This window comes from Vespa mandarinia, chromosome 7 (assembly GCF_050613455.1).
Source record: "Vespa mandarinia isolate Hongniang chromosome 7, ASM5061345v1, whole genome shotgun sequence".
Lineage (NCBI taxonomy): Eukaryota > Metazoa > Arthropoda > Insecta > Hymenoptera > Vespidae > Vespa > Vespa mandarinia.
The window spans coordinates 8,882,020-8,901,675 of record NC_140816.1 but is presented as its reverse complement, the minus strand read 5'-3'; the positions used below and the strand labels follow the sequence as shown (position 1 = coordinate 8,901,675).

Sequence of the window (19,656 nt, the reverse complement as noted above, 5' to 3'; positions counted from 1 at the left end):
ACTCTTAAATCCGTTTATGCCGATATGCAAACGTATAAACATAACATTCACAGAACTATCCGACATCGATACTTCTCGAATCGAAATATCTAGACAGTAAACATCTTTCTCTCTCTCTCTCTCTCTCTCTCTAGATGTATCGTCGACTCTCTTTTGACTGTAACGGCGAACGCGCTGAACTATTCATCTAAAATGCATTCGTCCATCGAAAGATCTACGGTAAAACGTGAGAAAAGAGAATGAGATAGAGAAACGAAAGAAGCAGCAGAAAGTAAAGGACGGAGAGGATAAGTTTCAAAGAAGCGAATGATAAAACGCAAAGCAGTATGGAGTCTTACAATCATCTCTTTCGAGCAATCGTCGTTTCTGAGTCTTCACCCTTCGCCCTATCCTCTGGCCCTTTGACCATCCGCTTCCATCGGACGGAAGCGAACACAAGAGCGATCGACGTCCGATATTATCAAAGAGATTACGAGACTGGACCTCTCGAACTCTTTGCCATCGTGAATTCTATCTTTCTTTTCAGAGGTCGATCGTGAGAGTTCGACCCAGATCAGAACAAGTGCCCTCCGCTCTCGATCGTTCGTAAAGAAAGGATAAAAAGGACTAACTTGGCTGCGAGAATAAAGCTTGAAAGAGGGAAAAAAAAAGGATGAGGAAAAAGAAGCAGCTTACCACTTGGTAAGAAGTGCTTTCGCGTTCTTGCCTCCGGTTTTTAACAGTCGGCTTCTTCCTTCGTCCTTTTCCCTCCTCTTTCTCTTCTCCTTGCGTACCCTCCTTCCTTAGATAATTCCAGCGTTGAAAAGTTTCTCCGATCACGTTCTATCTATCTCGTGATCTCCTCTCTTTTTCCTTTTTTATTGCTCCTCCGTTTTACGCCGCACACACAGTATCGTCACTGTCACACGCGAAAGAGGAAATGAGAAAGAGAGAAGGAAAAATAATAAAAAAAAAAAAAAAGAAAAACTCGTAGCACCAAAGAGAAGACTGATATACGAACGTATCCCGTACAAAATAGCGTCCACGCGAATACGGGATATCGGTCAAAGTTGCCACTTTTCTTGTACGCAGATTCTCTCAAGAACCTTTTTCGTTTATTTCAGTTCGAAGTTTCAATCCTTCGATCGTTTTTAATTTCTACCACAAATCGAACAAAATTAACACGTCTCCGTACACTCTGATCTTTACGTTCGGAGCAAAAAAAAAATGAAAACACTGATCAAAATCTTTGATTAATCACACTCGTGGAAACTTTTTAAAAGAAAAATATCACTTTGGTCCTTCTTTATAGTCCCTTTTCTCTCTCTCTCTCTCTCTCTCTCTCTCTCTCTCTCTCTCTCTCTCTCTCTCTCTCTTTCCTCTTTTCTAAGAAAGAAAAGAAATTTTCTTTCCTTATTTAACGAGAGAATGAGGAAAGAATAGAGGAGACGTAATGCGTAAAGGGTCTGATGAGTCGTTTCTCTAGATACGACTTCAGATACGATCGTAAAAGGAAAGCTCGTTGAACCGAGTGAAATAACGTGTGCGATCATACGAAGAGAGAGAGAGAGAGTAAACAATGTTAGACGACAACGCGACGACAAGGACGAAAAGGATAACGACGTGATGACGACGGACGACAACAATGACGACACTACGACACAAGCGAACCGCGCGCCACGGCTCTCGCCTGTAAACTGAACACCCGTCGCGACCTGAGGCCGGGACTCGACTGATTTCTGCCTAGGTCCCCCACCTCTCCGACCTACCATCCAACGCGCCACGCGCGCGCGAGCGCGCGACCCTAGGCGCTCCAACCCCTCGTCCACTGATTCTCCTATCCTCTCCTTCCACTTCGTTCCCCAACTCCATACTCTCTTCCTCCTCTCTTTCTCTACCCCCCTCCGCGAACTATCATACTTCCTACCTCTCCTTCTATTTCTCTCTCTCTCTCTCTCTCTCTCTCTCTCTCTCTCCCTCTTTTTTTTGCCAACTCACACCGTTTCACGATCTCTCATCCTTTTCTAGAGCACCGCACGTACCCAACCCCGCCTAAAAGCGACCCTTCGCGTACTCGGCCGGTTTCTTCAACACCCATCTACCCTTTCCTTCTTCAACTTTGTGCCCTCCTCTCTGAGATGCCACGAGACACCCGGTTTTGCAAAGATTTTCCGGATCTCGATCTTCTTCCTTTCCGACCTAGCCGACTCACCATCATCTCCATCCGCACGCGTTTTTTTCAGAAATATTTCGATGCCCTTTCAAACGCCCTTTCTCCATCCTATCCATGAAATTTACTCACCTCCTCGGCGAGTTTTCACCTACGTTTGGCACAGACACATATTCGCCATCGCTACCCAGAGACTCGTTCCGTTTCTTTATGATTTTCTCCAGCTGAGAAGTGAGATTCGTTGAAAACTTGATGTTACAAAGAAATAAAGAGAGAGAGAGAGAGAGAGAGAGAATCTTTTTATCATATGACACTGGATCAAGGCGCTTCTTGACCCTTTACCTCCCAACCTGACTCCTTTTCCTATCATACGAGTTTTCCTTTCAATCTTCTTCCACATTCGTCTGGTATTAATTATTTCACCGTCTTTCGTACTTTTTTCTAACAACCCTTATTTATAAAAGGAAATATATAAAGATCCGTTGGGGTAACAGGGAGGAATAAAAAATGAAATTAAAGGAAGAAACGTGCCTTTTTATTATCATTATATCCGTAGAGTTCATTGAATCGTAGGGTAGAAACGGCACGGAGAGACAGAGGAAACGAGTGAGAGAGGGTCTTTCAGTGATACGGTCGAACAGAGCGAGGGTTGCTCGCTTTAAGTGAGACCCAGTTTCTCGAGTTTTTGCGCTGATACATGTTGACCCTTTAAAGCGACGTACCGTAACTACTGTTCAACCTTTTCTATATGTATTATCTCCGAGCATATATTTTTAGACCGCGTTCGGTCTCCACATCAGAATGTATTTACCTACGAATACATACGACACCCGCTTAAAATCATCGTAAAAGTTTCCGAGTAATATTCCCCTTTAATGAAGCATTCTGTGCGTATGCGCTCTGTGAAATGATAAATATTTCCACCTTCCTAGAGATTAATTATAACGCAAGAATTACATTGGCTCGCTACTACTCGTTATTTGCTCGATAAATACTGATTGTAATTCGGCCCGTACGCTCACATTTATCATTCGTTTCAGCATTCGGACTTTTAAAAGACGAGAATACTCGTCGGACTCTATCAATCCATTATCGACTATAACCTTTTCAATCGTGCTATTCGCATCACAAATTTCTCGCGATTTTCTCGCGAATATGTCGCAGAAAATTAAATGAATTTTATTAATGTACTTTACACTTTATGAAAATCATTATCGTTGAAAATTATGAATGGTAAATTCATTCGAGCATAGACGTATATGTATTGTCTAACCCGTTCCCGGAAATGAACAATTCTGAATCACGATCGATCGGGGAAAAATAAATTTTGAATCGATGATCGTTAAACGAAAGGAGAATTCTTTCTTTCTTTTGTCTGTTTCTATCTACGTATCTAAGAAAAGGATTCATCGATAAGGAAGACGAGTTTATCCTCTCGTGCTCTTATCTTACACGAACGAATTTGCGATTCGAGTTCTTATATCGTACCCCGGAGAATAAGATATTTCTTCGTAGAGGGTTGCTGTATCCTACCTAGCAGTCTCTCGAATTTCAGAGAACTTCGAAGCTGGATAGATGTTGCAATCTAGATGTAGTTATTTCAAAGAAGCCCGAAAGCTCTCTGCTAACACGTACGCGGAGAAACGGATAAACTTAATGCGCGAATCAAGTCGGTTTTAGTTACTCTCTCTCTCTCTCTCTCTCTCTCTCTCTCTCTTTCCCCTTCCCCTTCCCCTTTTCCTTTTCCCCTATCTTTCCCTTTTCCTTTCCTTCTCTTAGCTCTCGCGAGATTCCCATAATTTTCGCTGTGACACACCCGCATCGCGCGATTCCAGACAATTAACCGGCTTGAATATGCAAATCTACCGTTTGCTGCTTCGAGACACACTGCTGTGCGTATCCACTTATTTCGAAAGGGAGTTTTCGAATCTAGAACGAGCATTCTATTCGCGTCGACTCATCGTCGATCACAGAAGGAACGAGAGAGAGAGAGAGGGGGGGGGCAGAGATACAAATACACCCATATACAGAGAATCCTTGCACGCGTCGATTCTCGAGTTTCTCACCTAGTCTTTCGAACAAATACAAACTACGATTTTGCTTCTCCTAAAGACAAAGTTGTAGGCGTCTTTATTTGGCTAACAAAGTCTAAATTACCTTTGAACTTTGTACTGCCATTTAGACCTCGACTTTATCCTAGTCCAATCGTTGTTTCTACCATCGAACGATTTCATTCTCAAACCGCGACTCATACTGTTCTCTGAATTAAAGATCGATAAGTCTTTAGGTATATGTATACGAAAAGTTTTCATAACTGATGACAGTATAAAAAGAAAATTTAAATGTTCCTCGAATGAATCGAATTGAACTAAGCTTTTCCAGATGTAAGTAGAAAAAGGAAGAGTAGACGAATGTATTTGCAAATAGATGCATTTCTAACTTTATCTCAACGACAGGATAAAAAAGTATTATAACTCATAAACACGTTTGGAACTTTCCATAAACTCTTTAATTTTGATCATGATGCAAACGCGACCGCCTTCTTTTCCTGGAAATTCTTGTCAGATAGTTAAACGATAAAAGGAAACAAAGAGATCAAATAGTAAAATAAAGAAGATAAACTCGTACAAAATTAAAGTTTTCATATTATCTGCTTTGTCCCGACTGAAATTCACGATAATAGCGAGAAAGTTATTTGACTCCTGTTTAATTTTTATACGCTCACAAAGAGAGGCGATCGATAAGCTGATGATCGATGAGTATGTGACAGTACTCCTGGGATTCGACGGAACTAACGTAACAAATTGATAGAATACACCGTCCAGGTGAGTCCGTTTTCGCGTTCTACGACCTTCTCTCCCCGACTCGTTCTTGATTATTAACTCCTTCCATTCGTCTCGAATAAAAAGTTCAATTTAATTTCGCAGTCATTCGCGTCGTATCAAGTATCATTCGACGGTCGAAATTTTACCCTACGCAAATATTCGTAGATAGATCGAGACGACTAGACGTGGAATTTTTACGTTTGCTCTGCTCGGCGTAGTTGTTGGAGAATGTGACGATCATAAAGGAAAAAAGAGAAAAAAAAACCCGCTGAAGATCTTGGAGAATATTTAATAATGTGACCGAGCGAGTCACCGAAGAGGATAAAACCGTCCGACAAAATATTTAGCGAAAAGGATATAAGCTTTTATATATCGAGCATCAAAAGTCTTCATAAAAACGCACACCCTTTTCGACGAGAAATAATTTTACGAGAGCTCACACGGCCAAAAATTATTCTGTTTGCGAGAAAGAGACGGAAGTAAAATTGAATTTTAATAGCAGGCATATAATATTCGCTTCGATACGTAATATCGAATTTTCCCGTGCGACTCGCGAAAACAGGTAACAGCTCGTGATTAATCTCTTAGTTCTTTATCACCAATACTTATTTGTGGCTTATGAAAATGTTAAATCCTGCAAATCATTGGTTATAGAACAGATGTAAATTACGATTATTACCAGCTTTACGGCGGCCAAGAGCACCTCCGTAATCCGACTGTCGTGCCGTAAAAGCGAAAATAGAGAATTGCAATAAGTACAAGTTTTACGATCGCTCGATCACTGATTTTACGTCTGCGTAGGATTCAAGGACAAGTATAAAGACGACGGAAAGAGACGGAACAGGTCACCAGCACCGACTTGATTTTTCTCGCCGTACTTTGCCTCTCCATTGTGTTGAACCCGTCGTAAAAGATAAATTCCATTGAATTCTTTTATTGACGATATATATCATCGGCAATGAGTATTCGTAAGTACAGCAGACTGCCTTGACTTATTATATATTCTTTATATATATATATATACACAATACATAGGTATATTATACCTATCCCACTGGAGTGTCGAAGCGTGCTAAAGCATTTCGAAATATCCTGCCGTTCGAGAATGGCGAGCCTCGTAAACGACCATAACTAACGCGCCTTCACAAATCATTGGAACTATTAGCTCGGTAATTGGTAGTAATTATTGTTGAAAATGTCCTTCGAAAATACCAATAAATTATCGACGAGGAAGAAAGAAATCGATGAAGGGCGTTAGGAAAGAAAAAAAAAAGAAAAGAAAATTCCAAAATACATTTTTTCTTTCTATGGCTCGTTGGACGTTAACGTTTAACGCAAAGCTGTTGGTAACTCAAGCGGAAGAATTTTATTCTTCCTTTAAGCATTCTCATTCTAGGTTGACGTTAAAACTGGTAAGATCTCTCAGCGTCGAACGTTAAAGCGTATAGGGAGAGTCTTTTCTCGTGCAAAACGAGAAAACGTAATTACTATGGCAGATAGTAACTCAACGGAAGATGAACACGTCCGTCGTTGTCTACGACTGGTCCATTTCCTTCCCTCATAGCACTCTCCCTCTCTCGCTCGAATGCTCTCTTCGTTTCATTCAAGAGTGTATTTTCCTTCTTCTTTCTGCTCCTCCTCCTCCTCCTCCTCTTCTTCTTCTTTCTTCCTTCCTTCCTTCCTCTCGCTTCATCCCGTCCTTCTCATCAACGTTTTCTCGCTCCTTTTCGACCTCGAGCAAGCAATAGAAAGAAAGAAAGGGGAAGAAAAAAGGGAAAGAAAGGGAAATAAAGGGAAAGAAAGAGGGTGAGAAACATGGGATGGTCCGTGCCTGGTCTCGTTGGCCTACCACAGCTCGACCGCGTCTGCAGACACCTTCTTCCATCGTTTCCCTCTATTTTCGACTGTTACCGATGCCCATTAGAACTATCTTATTTTTCTTTTTCTAAAACGTATCGGTGCCACGCTGCATACCGAGATACGTTACTTAGATATCTTGAAAAAATTTAGCCTTGTCGGTGTCATTATTTATGTTTTTCCCTTAGATAACCGTGAAATTTATTAACACGAAGAATTTCTATCCTTCCATTTCTCCTTTTAGCTTTTAGTTATAATCTTATCATTAATTAACCATAATTAATCCCATAATTTATGGGATTAAACATTGGAAGAGGGGAAAACGAGAGCACGATTTTTTATATCATATGAAACATTCAGCGAATTCTTTAACGTTCGATTTATTAGAGCATTAATCAATATGCTTAATTAACGTCCGAATAAAAAACTGCACGTTCCGATGAGAAAATTGGAATAATTAGAAAATTTTTCCGGACGATGTCGGAGACTTATTAAAATTGATCGAATTCTCTCGAGCAATTTCCTATTATCCCTTTCCTTTTGATGATATCGAATCGTTCGATTATCGAGAACGTCATCATGGGTGGTGTAACGGCTTCGAAATCCTACGGACGCGATTCGAATCCGACAGGGATTCGGCATTTTCATCAGACATGTCGAAAACTTTGACCAGATCGTACTTGGCGACTGGTAGATACTGTATCCGTACTGCTAAGTCTGCTACTGGTACTTCAACGTCGAGCCCATCGTATAATTCCATTAGTTACTCGCATCGGCTCGCGTTCCCACGTTCGATAAGCGGATGTGTCGAGTAGGATAGAAAAGAAGGAACGAAGAGGGAGAGAGAAAGAGAAAAGAGGACAGATAGATAGAAATAGTGAAAAAGAGAAAGAGAAAAAGCGAGATGGAGGAAAACGAGAATCGTTCAAAAACTTTCCCGATTACATCCACTTTGCGCGATTAGTATCATGAAAAGCTTTTGGTACCCTCGAGTTTCTTCTTCTTAGTTAGATGTACTTAGCCCTTCGTGAACTTTTCTTCCGAAGGAGGAGACGGTTCTTACCTTTCCTCGAAGAGCACGGATAACAAAAGAAAAAGAGAGATAGAGAAAGAGAGCGAAAGATGAGACGAAGAACAACGTCGATGACAATTCCATGGTAGGAACATCGAGAAATGAATATACATCGCGTCTTATAAAGTTAAATTAGCCATTACACATCGTAGATGCTGGTAGATTTAGCTCTCGGCGACTGGACGTCCTACTTGCTGATAATATTTCCATGCTTCTCTTTGTAAAATATTTACGGAAACGTCGAGTTGTACCTACATTCTGATTAAAGTTTTGTTCATAAAATGAGATTTGAAATGAAATCTTCTCGATAAAGTAGTATTAATACTTCAAATACTTTACGCGAGAGGAGTCACGTTATAAAAAAAAAAAAAAAAAAAAAAAATAAAAAAAGAAAAAAAGAAAATTTATATTATTCCAATGCATTCTTACTGATCGTAAAATCACTGCATTTCGGGATTACAATAACCGCCTGCTCGTTGACGCGATAATATCAGAAGCGATTCAAGGGATGATCCAAAATGGCAGAGAAACGACGGTTGTCTCGAGCGAAAATGTTTATCCCACGGAGTCGTGAAATTTGGAATGCTGCCACTTTAGTCTACATACGTGAACTACACCGGCGAGTAGTCGTTCGTATTTCGCGGCACACTTCCGCGATTTACACTCAGATTGCATTACATGATCTTGAACGAGCGCACGAAAGCCAGAATATTGTAGGTATTCCATATCCTTCCATGATTTTTCCTCTTACCTATCATTCCTTTCTATTTCTTTTTCATCTATATTTTCGAAGGAACAAAAATCTCTCGGCTTTTCATTGACTTTGCTTTTATTTCGGGGAGGGGGGGGGGGGGGGGAAGAAAAAATTACACTCCGACAATTTAACTATCTTAAATATAAATCATCTTTCACTTTCCTATCGAACGAGTATCTATCACGTGTATGTATATAGATAAAATCACAAAAGAAATGACACACTGCTTTCTCGCTCTTATTATTATCGAAAAGGAAAAAGATAAGAAAGTGCATTTAACATGATTAATGCATAAATGGATGTAATGCTAGAATTCAAAGATACGAGATTTTTACGAGATGAAAATGGTGATTGCGTAAAAATCATGATTACTATAATTAATGTCGACCTTTAGAAACAACGCGATTCGGCCCGGTAAAAAAGCACTGTATCTTAATTAATAGAATTGTACTCGAAGATTTGGCTTCTCGCCGGTCAAAATGTTAATGGATCATTAATTTTAACGAGTTTAAGTACTTTGCTTTCAAGCTGCGATCACTAGTAAAATAAATCTGAAAAAATTACCAGTTTGAATTTGGACGAATAAACACACTGTTTATCGATTTGTCTCTCATTCAAATATTACTTTAATTCATTCATTTGTCAAAATACTTGTTGTTAAACTCATAAACGCATTGTCGGAAAATTTATGTTCCCTTTCCATAAATATCTCTATTATAGTGAAAATGAAAATGAGTGAAACGTATTAAAAGTCGTCTTAGCAATATACATTCCTTCAAGAAAAGAAATCCCATTCGGAAAATAGCAGAAGAAGGGAAGTTGAACAAACAGGAACGTATGTTAAACTTGGCTATCCAGCCGATAATTTTGGTAAATTCCACAGTCAGTTCCCTGTTTAGTCGCATCGCGAACATTACGCACGTTCCCTTACGATCGATTTAACTTCACCAAACGTTCCGACTCACGATCTCTCATCCTCCAGAAAAGCGCAAACATTCGATGCACGAATCGCAAAAATCTTCCAACGCATTCTGATATCTACCCACTTTAATCACGGCAAAGTAATAGTAAGTAATCGTAGGAAACATCGATTGGAATCTGGCATAAAGCCTTATCACAAACACGTGCGCGTGAATACGTACACATTCACACGATTCCTCTTCCTTTTTCGTCGAACGAAAATTGTCTGAGAATAGTTCCATGCAGCACACGTACACATACATATAACTTACAGCAATCTTCATTGATATTCTTGCCTTCGTTACTTTTACCATGAAAAGAGGAAAATGGATAGATTCTTTCGAGATTACCTACCTACCATTCGGCGTTTAAAATTTTCCGATGGTAATCGCGTCGCAAAAAAGAAAACACTTTTGTTAATCCCTTTCGTAATTTGTTTGAAATTAAATTCTATGCCGTACGAATTCGATTCGTCTCATAAAATTCCTTTCTTTGATAATCGAAGAAAAAACTCGTGTACCATTGGATAAATGATTCTCGCGGCTGACTCAGCTCAATAAATGGAAGTATGATAAAAAAAGAATAAAAAGAAAAGAGAGAAAGAAAGAGAGAGAGAGAGAGAGAGAGAGAGAGAGATACAGAGAGTGATAGAGAGTATTATATAGGAAAGGCATAATAGTGTAGGAAAATTTCAATTACTCGCTCTAGGACGCAATATCTGCCAACATAAATATCACATTGACAGGCCGGTAAATAGGGATTCATTGTAAAAACACGTAATGGCGAAGGGGCAACGTCCCGTCCTTTCGAAGGGCCAAATTCGTTCCTCGCACGAAGCGACAAGAGTAACCCTAAAAGTACCCCAGGGGTGTCCTCGAAAATCTAAGGGACTAGCAGGAACGATCTTTAAGGATAATACAGGAAGAATGTAAAAGAGAGAGGGAGAGAGAGAGAGAAGTAGAGAAGCAGATAGAACAAGCTATGTTCCTTGTTCCTATTAAAACTACTGAAAATGGTTTTAACGTCCTTCCATATAATCTCGTAAGTACGCGAGACCTCTTCTCGAATAAGGACTTTCGAAAGTTAAAACCTAGCCAAAAACAATGGTGAACGTAATTAAATTTTATCGTATTGTTGCCCATGAAGATGGAAGAAGCATTCTTACCGATTTAACAATGCCAGCTCGAAATGCCGATGAAAAGAGATGAGGAAAGAGTATTTGTAGAAAGCGCGTTCACCCGGCCGAGAAGTTAATTAACTTTGCTTTCGCTGCATTCTATATTGCTATATTCATATATATATATATATATATATATATATATATATATATATATATATATGTATTTTTCGAATACGTGTTTTGTTTACAAAAAGGTTCTCATTAACTTGATGAAAAGCAAATGTTGTTTTCTTCCGATATATTTTACTTTCACGAATGAAATAAATTTAGATAAGAAATCCAAAACTTGAAGAATACTAAAAGAAACGGATTTCTCTCTCTCTCTCTCTCTCTCTCTCTCTCTCTCTCTCTCTCTTTCTCTCTCTCGTGACTGGTATCTAAAAATCATGGAAAAGAAACGCAACGATCTGACCTGTGCTCCAGACACTGAACAAATCCAGGAAAAGCAGGTCATAATAACAAGTCTTAGGTTTTATTCTTGAGCTCGTCGTTAGTCAAGTATCACACGAATAGATGTATCATATACTCGTACTACATACAATATTATTTGAATCGTACACGATACATGGCGAGCTCGCTATCTGGCATTCTTGTTCGCGGATCTTAACACGACTCTCGCGATTTACTTGAACCGTACTTTTGTTAATTCGTAAAGTTATATCCAACATCTCTTTTTGAAACGGACTTAAAGTTTCATCTCCTAACTAATTACATTATGCCATCGCTAAAATATCATTATCAATGTTGTTCTTACCATCCTTTAACACGTTCGTTAGTTATTTCCCATCTTTATATTCCTTAAAATACGTTAAAATCGTTATATTATTTTATTATATAAAACAGAATTTTGAAATTTTTATCCCTTTCTGTATTTTACGTTTTTTCTTTCTCCTTTTTCGCATACTGCTTTATGAACATTAACGAGAAAGCATACTCACGACTTCGTTACTGCAACTTTTAAATTGAGAACCATATACATACTTGAAATGTGAACCAACAAAAGTTCTATAAACACAGTCTATGAATATTAATATACTCTGAAACGCGTACGTTAATTAAGAAATATGACGATGTTATCGAACAAAAAGAGACATAAATAAGTTCATCATTTATCGTAGATTTAAAAATAGATATATTTAAAATTCATTTTAATGCAAATGGAAGTAAAATCATGGTATACGATAAGGACGATCGCTATTACATTAAGTCAAATAGAAAGATCGGATTAACAGGAGGAAGATCAATGTTTGGAGTGACCGACAGGAGGTATAAGATAAAATTTAAGAGCAGTAAAGGGAATCTCGAAGGAGAGAGAGTCTCTTTACAAAGCGGCCCGTTTCAAGTCAACGCGACGCTTCGTTATGGAAACATTTACCTTCAGAGATAGTAATCTGATCGCTCCTTTTGCTTCTCATTCGCGAAAAGAAACCTGCTTTTGCTCTCTTACGCCTCTCTACGCCATCGAACACCAAGCGCAAAAACAATACTATGCAATCTGAGAAGACACCTGCTACTAACTGTGTTCATAAGGACATCCAAATGGACCTGCTTTTTGTTTTCTCGACGCGTGCCAAGCCGTCGTCCCATCAATTTTATACTTATTATTTTGATTTTATAAAAATATATTTTTCATTACAAACTAATTAGTTTGTCTCGCATTCGGTCGTATATATTTTGATCGTATCAACGATAAAAATATAATAAATTGTTGATATTACGATCCCAGTATCTCTTTACTAATAAATCCATATAAATCCTAGGCTCGTAGTTTAGTCGACATGAAAAAGTATCACTCCCCAAAATAACCAAGAATATCATAACAGGAGGCTCAGCCCATACACATATACACGTATATATATATATATATATATATATGTGTGTGTGTGTGTGTATATACATATGTATGTATGTATGTATGTATAACGTTGCGGGGAAGGGGAAGGGTTGCATATATCTCTGCTGATTTATCAAAGAACTTGCAGTATCCGGAAGTCCGAAGCCATTAATTTTCTCGGACGACTCTCATATCGAGCACATACGAGTATATATCTAAGTATGTGTAAGACGATCGCGCGAGCTTATCTATGCGCTTCTACATAGACATTTATTTGTGGAGTCCAAGTCTTCGACTGGAACTCTCTTTCCTTACCTCCCTCCTTGGCCGATCCAAAATATCGACGTGTGTACCATTTATCGGTTGACCTACTCATCCTCACGATAGAATCCAGTGCACGAGTCTGATTTCCCCTGTAACCCCTGCTTTATTGGCGTTGCTGAGGGCACGCACGGAGCCACACACATACACATACACACACTTGTATAAAGCGGTCGTCCCTTTGTGAAAAGCCCCATTGTGAGCTATTGGTCCACGTAAACGAAATTGCCGAGGGCATGGCGCGCGCGGAGGGATCGAATACAAAAGGGAATATAGTGTCTGGGCGTGACTATCCGCGGAACGACGATTCGCCGTGGCCTCGCCCGTTTTCACGCTATGCTTTCTCCAAAAACTGACCCCCTTCGCATCTTAAAAAGGACTTTGCCACCACCGTCGCCATCGTCGATGTCGCCGTCGCCGTCGCCGTCGTCGTCGTCGTCGTCGTCGTCTGCCCTGTCCTCTTGGAATCGCTGGACCCTTCTCCCTTTCTCGTTATCGATTTTTATTTTCACAAGAATGAATACGATCTTATGCTTCGCTGCCTCGGATCATCCACCAATCGCGAATCATTTCGATACGCCATACTTCTTTGGCTTTGCTACTGTGACGAAACGTTCTCTTTTTTCCTCTCTTTCTTTCTCTTCCTCTATCTCTCTGTCTACTTTTTTGTCCCTCCTCGTTTAATGCAAGATTATGGCGCTCGTTCGTTCGTTCGTTCGTTCGTTCTCGTTTAATCATCGAAGGAACATTCCTTCGTCGATATCATCGTCGTAATTAATGAAAAATTGTACGAGTCTCGTAGAGCGTACAAAATGATTCAGATATACGTTACGATTTGGCATGCTCGCGAATCAAATGGAATTTATTAATGGTATAGGGTTCCTTAGAATTGCTTACCATCCAGCGGCTTTCTCCACCCTTGCAAATTAATCACCGTGACGAAGTACGAAAAGCCTTTGCCAGCGGCAAAGATCCTCCTCTTTAAGGATCTTCCTAAGCTATCGAACTTAATCTCGAGGTAGATTAAGCTAGATCGAATTTACGGCCTTCGCTGTCGAACATTGGCGAACGAATCATCCCTCAGAATTATACGATCTTTTAATTAATTGGGAAAAAGTGGAAAGTAACGTATAACGTGAGAAATCTATTTGCTTATGTAATATATCGAAACGTAATAAATAATATTGCATTCATATATGTTTGAACATAAATTTAAATTTGAATTTCAAACGTAATTTCTCCAGAGCAAGAGAATTCTGCTCTGTTGTCGAAATTGCGGGAAACGTAAGGTAACGTCGTTTTCGATAAATCCTTCATAATAAATTTATTTGGATATTCCTAATATTAAAGGATACAAATATGCACGTCATACTCTTACTTTTTCTATCAAACTCGTACTTCATTCGATGATTTTTGAGCCTGCATAAGCATACCCTGCATGAACGTGTCTATGTATACTTTGGTAGAATACACGAATAACCAAGAGTTCTCGACTGTGAAGTGAACATTCAAACATTACAAAGCCAATTCAGAATAGAAACACAGTGTTAATGAAATAGACGAGATATAAATTTTGTAACAGTCGAAACTCGTAGAGAGTGTATTGCATCTTAATGTTTTATTGAACCTTAAGGTATGTTAGAAGATGCGGAGGAAAAACAAAAAATAGAAGGAATTATATATGTGAGAACGAAAAAATCTTCTTTCTCTAATCGAAATTTCGTTTCGTCGATAAATAAGCATCGGTTTTGAAATAAAATATTTCATAGGAATCTATGAAACACAAAGCAGATGTTTTCTCTGCCGTTCTCGACCCACATTCGCTAGTTCACTCTATTTAATATTTTTACTAGCTTATGCTACTGTATGAACAACAAAGACGTTTAACTTCACTCTGCTGCAACTATGCACGTACATATGTTGATCCGTACGTGGAAAGCTTCTCATTTTCGAATTAAACTTTCGACTCCGAACGCGGTCAAAGAAATTTTCGATGAGAAAGAGCAGCAGCATCCTGACGAGAACGCAAAATTTGCCTGCGGCGGCTGGCTTCTCGCTTCGTTGAGTTATTGTTAGTTAACAAGAAAGGAGAACATTTTTCTTGCTTCAGAAAACTTTAAAGCATGGTTATCGAATTGATGAAATAACCGATACCTACCTACCAATATACTCCAATATCTGATTCAATCTCGATCTTAAAAACGCATATTAATACAACGAAACTAGAGCATTCTATTTTCATCGATCGGCGACGTTTCGTGTTGTACGTAACTCTTAAATTTTCATAAATAAGAGAGTAAATTAGCTACTTTTTTCCATGAAAACAACAACATGGGAATAAATATTCGTTAAAATATTCGTTAAAAATTCGAAATTATGAAAAATAGGTTCGAGTATTAACAAGCATATAGATACATGTCTATATAGATATATGCATATACTTGCATTTACATAGAAAAATACATGAGTGGACAGCCGAACATATAAGTCCAGCTGTAGGTGCGATTTAGCATCAGCCATTTAAATGATAATTGATGTCGCGACTGATGGCACTCGACTGGTATTTAGTCGGGAGAAGTCTCTAATTAAAACATCGTTTGCAGAATTTTCGACGTTTATGTAGTGACAGGAAATTGCGGTTCTAGTACCTATGTTCTCTCTCTCTCTCTCTCTCTCTCTCTCTCTTGTACTATCTCTCAATCCTACTCTACCCCCGCCCCCTCTGATGCTTTTCCTCCTACTCCATGGATTTGCAAAATGTTCTGAATTATTTACTTTGACGGAAATTTACTGCATATTTAATGTTACTGCCCCTCCCTTCGGTAGGCGGTACCGCTCGATCGCCCACGATCATCCTTTGTTCGAACTAGAAAGACGATTAAAAATTTATCATCGTGCTTCGCCTCTATCGATGGCCTCCATCCAACCCAGGTATGAATTACACATTTTCAACGATCTATCGACGCAGTTCTTATTTATTATAAAAAAAAAAAAAAAAAAAAAAAAAAAAAAAAAAAGAAAAAAAAAAAGAAAAAACAAACGGATAACGCTTTACCCGCATCAATTTATCATGGTACGATCTTTTTATGAAACCTCGCCTATCTTTTCCCATTTCGATGGACTAAATTTATCATTTCAAAAATAGAATAAAGAAAGAATTAAGTTCGTCAGACGACGATAAGGAGTTAAAAGTGACTGGAGAATACTTAATAATGTTTAAAATTACTAGAAGAAAAGGTACAAGGTAATGGAAATGAAGAAGTTAGCAATTTCTGTTAAGTAATAAAATCTATGGAGCCAGGTGAATCTTGATCTTGTCTGACAATAAATGCCATTTACTTTTTTTCCATGAATAATACGAAACGTTGGAACGTATGAATCAGAATCAGCCGACGAAATGAATGACAAGTCATTTGTATGACATGTGTCGCTACAACCGTTCTCACTTTTTCTCTCTCCCTCTTGCTCTTTCATCTCTACGCTCATCCTTTTCATCATACGACATTCTACTGTACATAAAACTTTGTTATACAAAGAATTGCTCTCTGTAAAAATTTCTTAAGAAAAATGTGACTTACGACTAGTTGTACTTTCAATTTCGCAGAATTTACTCTATCATAAACAACGGAGAGCAGAGCACAAGATCGCAAGAGCACGTGGAACCTTTCTAGCTTTAACTCATACGTGTCTTCATAACGCGCGTTTACGATTGCTACGAATTTAAGCGATATAATGTCGAGCCGACAGTGAATTATCGTCGGCCAAAAGCCGAAATGCTTGGAAAATGCGTGACACAAGATGTCACGAAGCGACAGTGAGGCTGGAATGGAAAAAAACACTGTTGGAACGTCGTTCTCTCTCTCTCTCTCTCTCTCTCTCTCTCTCTCTCTCTGTTGGCTCGGAACAACGATAATGGCGATGCTGGTTTTGGTAGACGGTACGAGGGTAATGCGAGTAACGTTGGTCATTGAATATTTAGAGGAGGAGATTCCGAGTCGAGCAACTTGAAAAGCAAGAAACAGAGACCGAATAAAAACTGTAGTTTCGGAGATAGACTGGAAACGGTGTTTGGCGAGCTTTCAATAATTCATGATTAGAATATACGCGTGACATTTTTCTTTCCTTCTCTTTCTCACGATTTGACGCGCATGTCGCATTATCTCTTTCGTATTTCCATAATATACGAGCGTTACGCGTGCGTGTTTTTTTACACTACCTGCATATCTTCGTATAGATTAATGAAGAAAAAATGAAAGGAACGAAAGAGAAACTATATGCAACAGTGAAACACGGAACGAACGCACGCACGCACAAAACTTTATACACGTTATACATTTTGTTTATACGATTTATAGATCTACGAGATTGGCTAAATAAAATTTTCTCTCGAAAGAATTCGTTATTAATATTTTTTGTCTTTTATCATATAGAGCGTCGAGCGATCTTCTTCGATAAAATGAATGATCGGGCCATTAATTTGTTTCTTTCGAGTATTCCTCATTATATGACAGGAAACGAGTACACGAAATATAAAAGCTGATATATCCATATGCTACGTTACAGCTTTGGGCAGTTTTAATCGATCAATGCGTACATTTAACAACATAGATTCATCGCTGGGATAAATGAATTTGACAGGTCGAAAAGCGTTGAACTCACCGCGAGATCGATTAACCGGCTCTTAATGAAGCTTTTTCCCAAAGAGAATTCGTGGCACCGTTGCGACTTTCGACTTCATTCGTTTCCGAATGTCCGCGCTCTAACAACAGGAACACGATAATAAATTTCCGAGCTACCGATCGATTCTAAGCGCGAGTGCTCGTAATACAGTTCAGCGCTTACTTTACGACAGATCGTTAAAATACAACACCGCGTAATTTCGTCTACTCGTTAAAAAAAATAAAAGACAAATGGAGAAATAAAAATAAAAAAGAAGGAACCTCTGGCACTAACGATGAATAACCGTGGTAGAGATGTCAGTCCGAACGAGAATGAAATCCAGGATTTCTATTATTTCTAAGTTACAGTACGATAATAACCCGTCGCAAAACTATAAAAGAAAATTTCAATTTCACTGTAATCTCTTAGCTTATCTCGCGAGAATGCAGCGAACGAGTAGCGCACAAGCTCCGACTGTGGCCGAATACTGTTATAATTTTTATTCCGGGGAATTGAATCGGGATAAATGTCGTCGTGTACCATGGCAGCATGTCGGCTCGCTTCTCTCTCTCTCTCTCTCTCTCTCTCTCTCTCTCTCTCTCTCTCTCTCTCTCTCGCTTTCCGCTAAAAAGACAAAGAAGGAGAATACAAGAGAGAGAGAAAAACTAAAAGTATCTCGTACAAAAGCCGCTAGTCTGAAAATTCCCTCGAAAGAGTTAAGATGTACTTCAGAAACAGCAGTCATAGTCTCTTAATTTTGAGTTCTACCGCATTGATATCCTTTTACCTGTGCCCGACCTTCCATTAACTGGTAGAACGAATTTCTAAACTGTTTCACAAGATTTATCGGCTTGTGTCGTTTGACTGATTAGGTAGTACGTGAAATTCTTAGAAAATAAGGAAGAATTAATTAGAATAAAAATGGTTTCGGACAATTGCAAGGGAATGAATATAAACGCTTCTTATCGATCCATTTATAACAACCCTTTTTTGTAGAATTGAAAAAGTGAAATACGGTAGTTTTACACCGACCGCTTGGCATATTTTATCTTCCCTCCTGGGTTTTACGAGCTTCCTTCTTTACAAAAAGAATACGCGTACGTTGGAAAAGTTACTGTCCGAATGGATTACAAAAACATGATCGGTATCATATACCGCTGGATAACACTTGTCGCAAACCTACTCAATTCTTCCTAAATCTGAATACAAAAGACCCTATGTATCTTACGAAAGAGGAATTATTTTGAAGACCCCGTGATCCCTCTAAAAAACGTGAAATAAATATCGTCACCCCAAGATATATCGTCTACCCTTCGTCCCTATCAAATTTCTTTTTCTCTTTTTTATTTCTATTTCCTTTTCCAGACGCAAAACGATACTACTGTGGCGCATGGTTATCCGGTACATTTAAATAATTGCAAATCCCTGTCGGTCGTTTTAGTCGAGGATAATTTATAGAAGACGATTCGTGCCGCTCAGCTCGCAACGACTCGATTTTCCTCGGCGTAGCGAATTCCGTTGGCAGTAACGAGGATAGTAGGATAGTAGATGGTGACGGCGATGGTACTAGCTACCCCCGTGTAGCTTTCTTTCATTGACGCGAGGGGGGTGAACTTAAGCCCTGCAGTCTTCCATCCATCCCCGTCCTCGTTCGGTTGCCTTTCGCTCCAGCAGACCGCTTGTTATGATTGTCTCGACTCGCTACGAACGTACTCTTTGTTCAATCCTCCGCTCAGGGCCGTCGCTCGCTACAATCTCCCTCGGTTCGCAAAGTTTTCCCTTTCTTTATTTCTCTTTTTCTTTCCTTTCGCCATCCGTTCACACGCATTCCATTCTTGAAAGGCGAAATCGGAAGGCTCCATAGTCTCCGGACCAGAGAGAAAGAGAGAGAGAGAGAGAGAGAGAGAGAGAGAGAGAGAGAGAGAGAGAGAACGACGAGCGATTTCACGGATTTCAGTAGTTTGGTAGAATTTTTCTATAAATAGGATTCCTATCGTATCGACAAAAATTACTAGACTTTTTAGTAAGGTCTATTACGACGAACG

The 19,656-nt window shown here is 39.1% G+C and overlaps 1 protein-coding gene across 8 annotated transcripts in view; it reads right to left on the bottom strand.

Moving 5' to 3' along the window:
* olf413 (DBH like monooxygenase olf413) overlaps positions 1 to 19,656 on the bottom strand; it is a 270,504-nt gene that overhangs the window by 147,238 nt on the left and 103,610 nt on the right. The window contains exons 1-2 of one of the 8 annotated variants that reach the window (XM_085658299.1): positions 1,001 to 1,696; positions 676 to 898 (exon numbers count right to left, since the gene is read on the bottom strand). The exons of 3 other annotated variants lie outside the window; for them this stretch is intronic. The gene's annotated coding sequence lies outside the window, so the exon portion shown is untranslated. Of the gene's footprint in view, positions 1 to 675; positions 1,697 to 19,656 lie in introns of those variants that run through there. 4 more of the 8 variants (XM_085658300.1, XM_085658296.1, XM_085658301.1 and 1 more) reach the window with 4 other exon arrangements.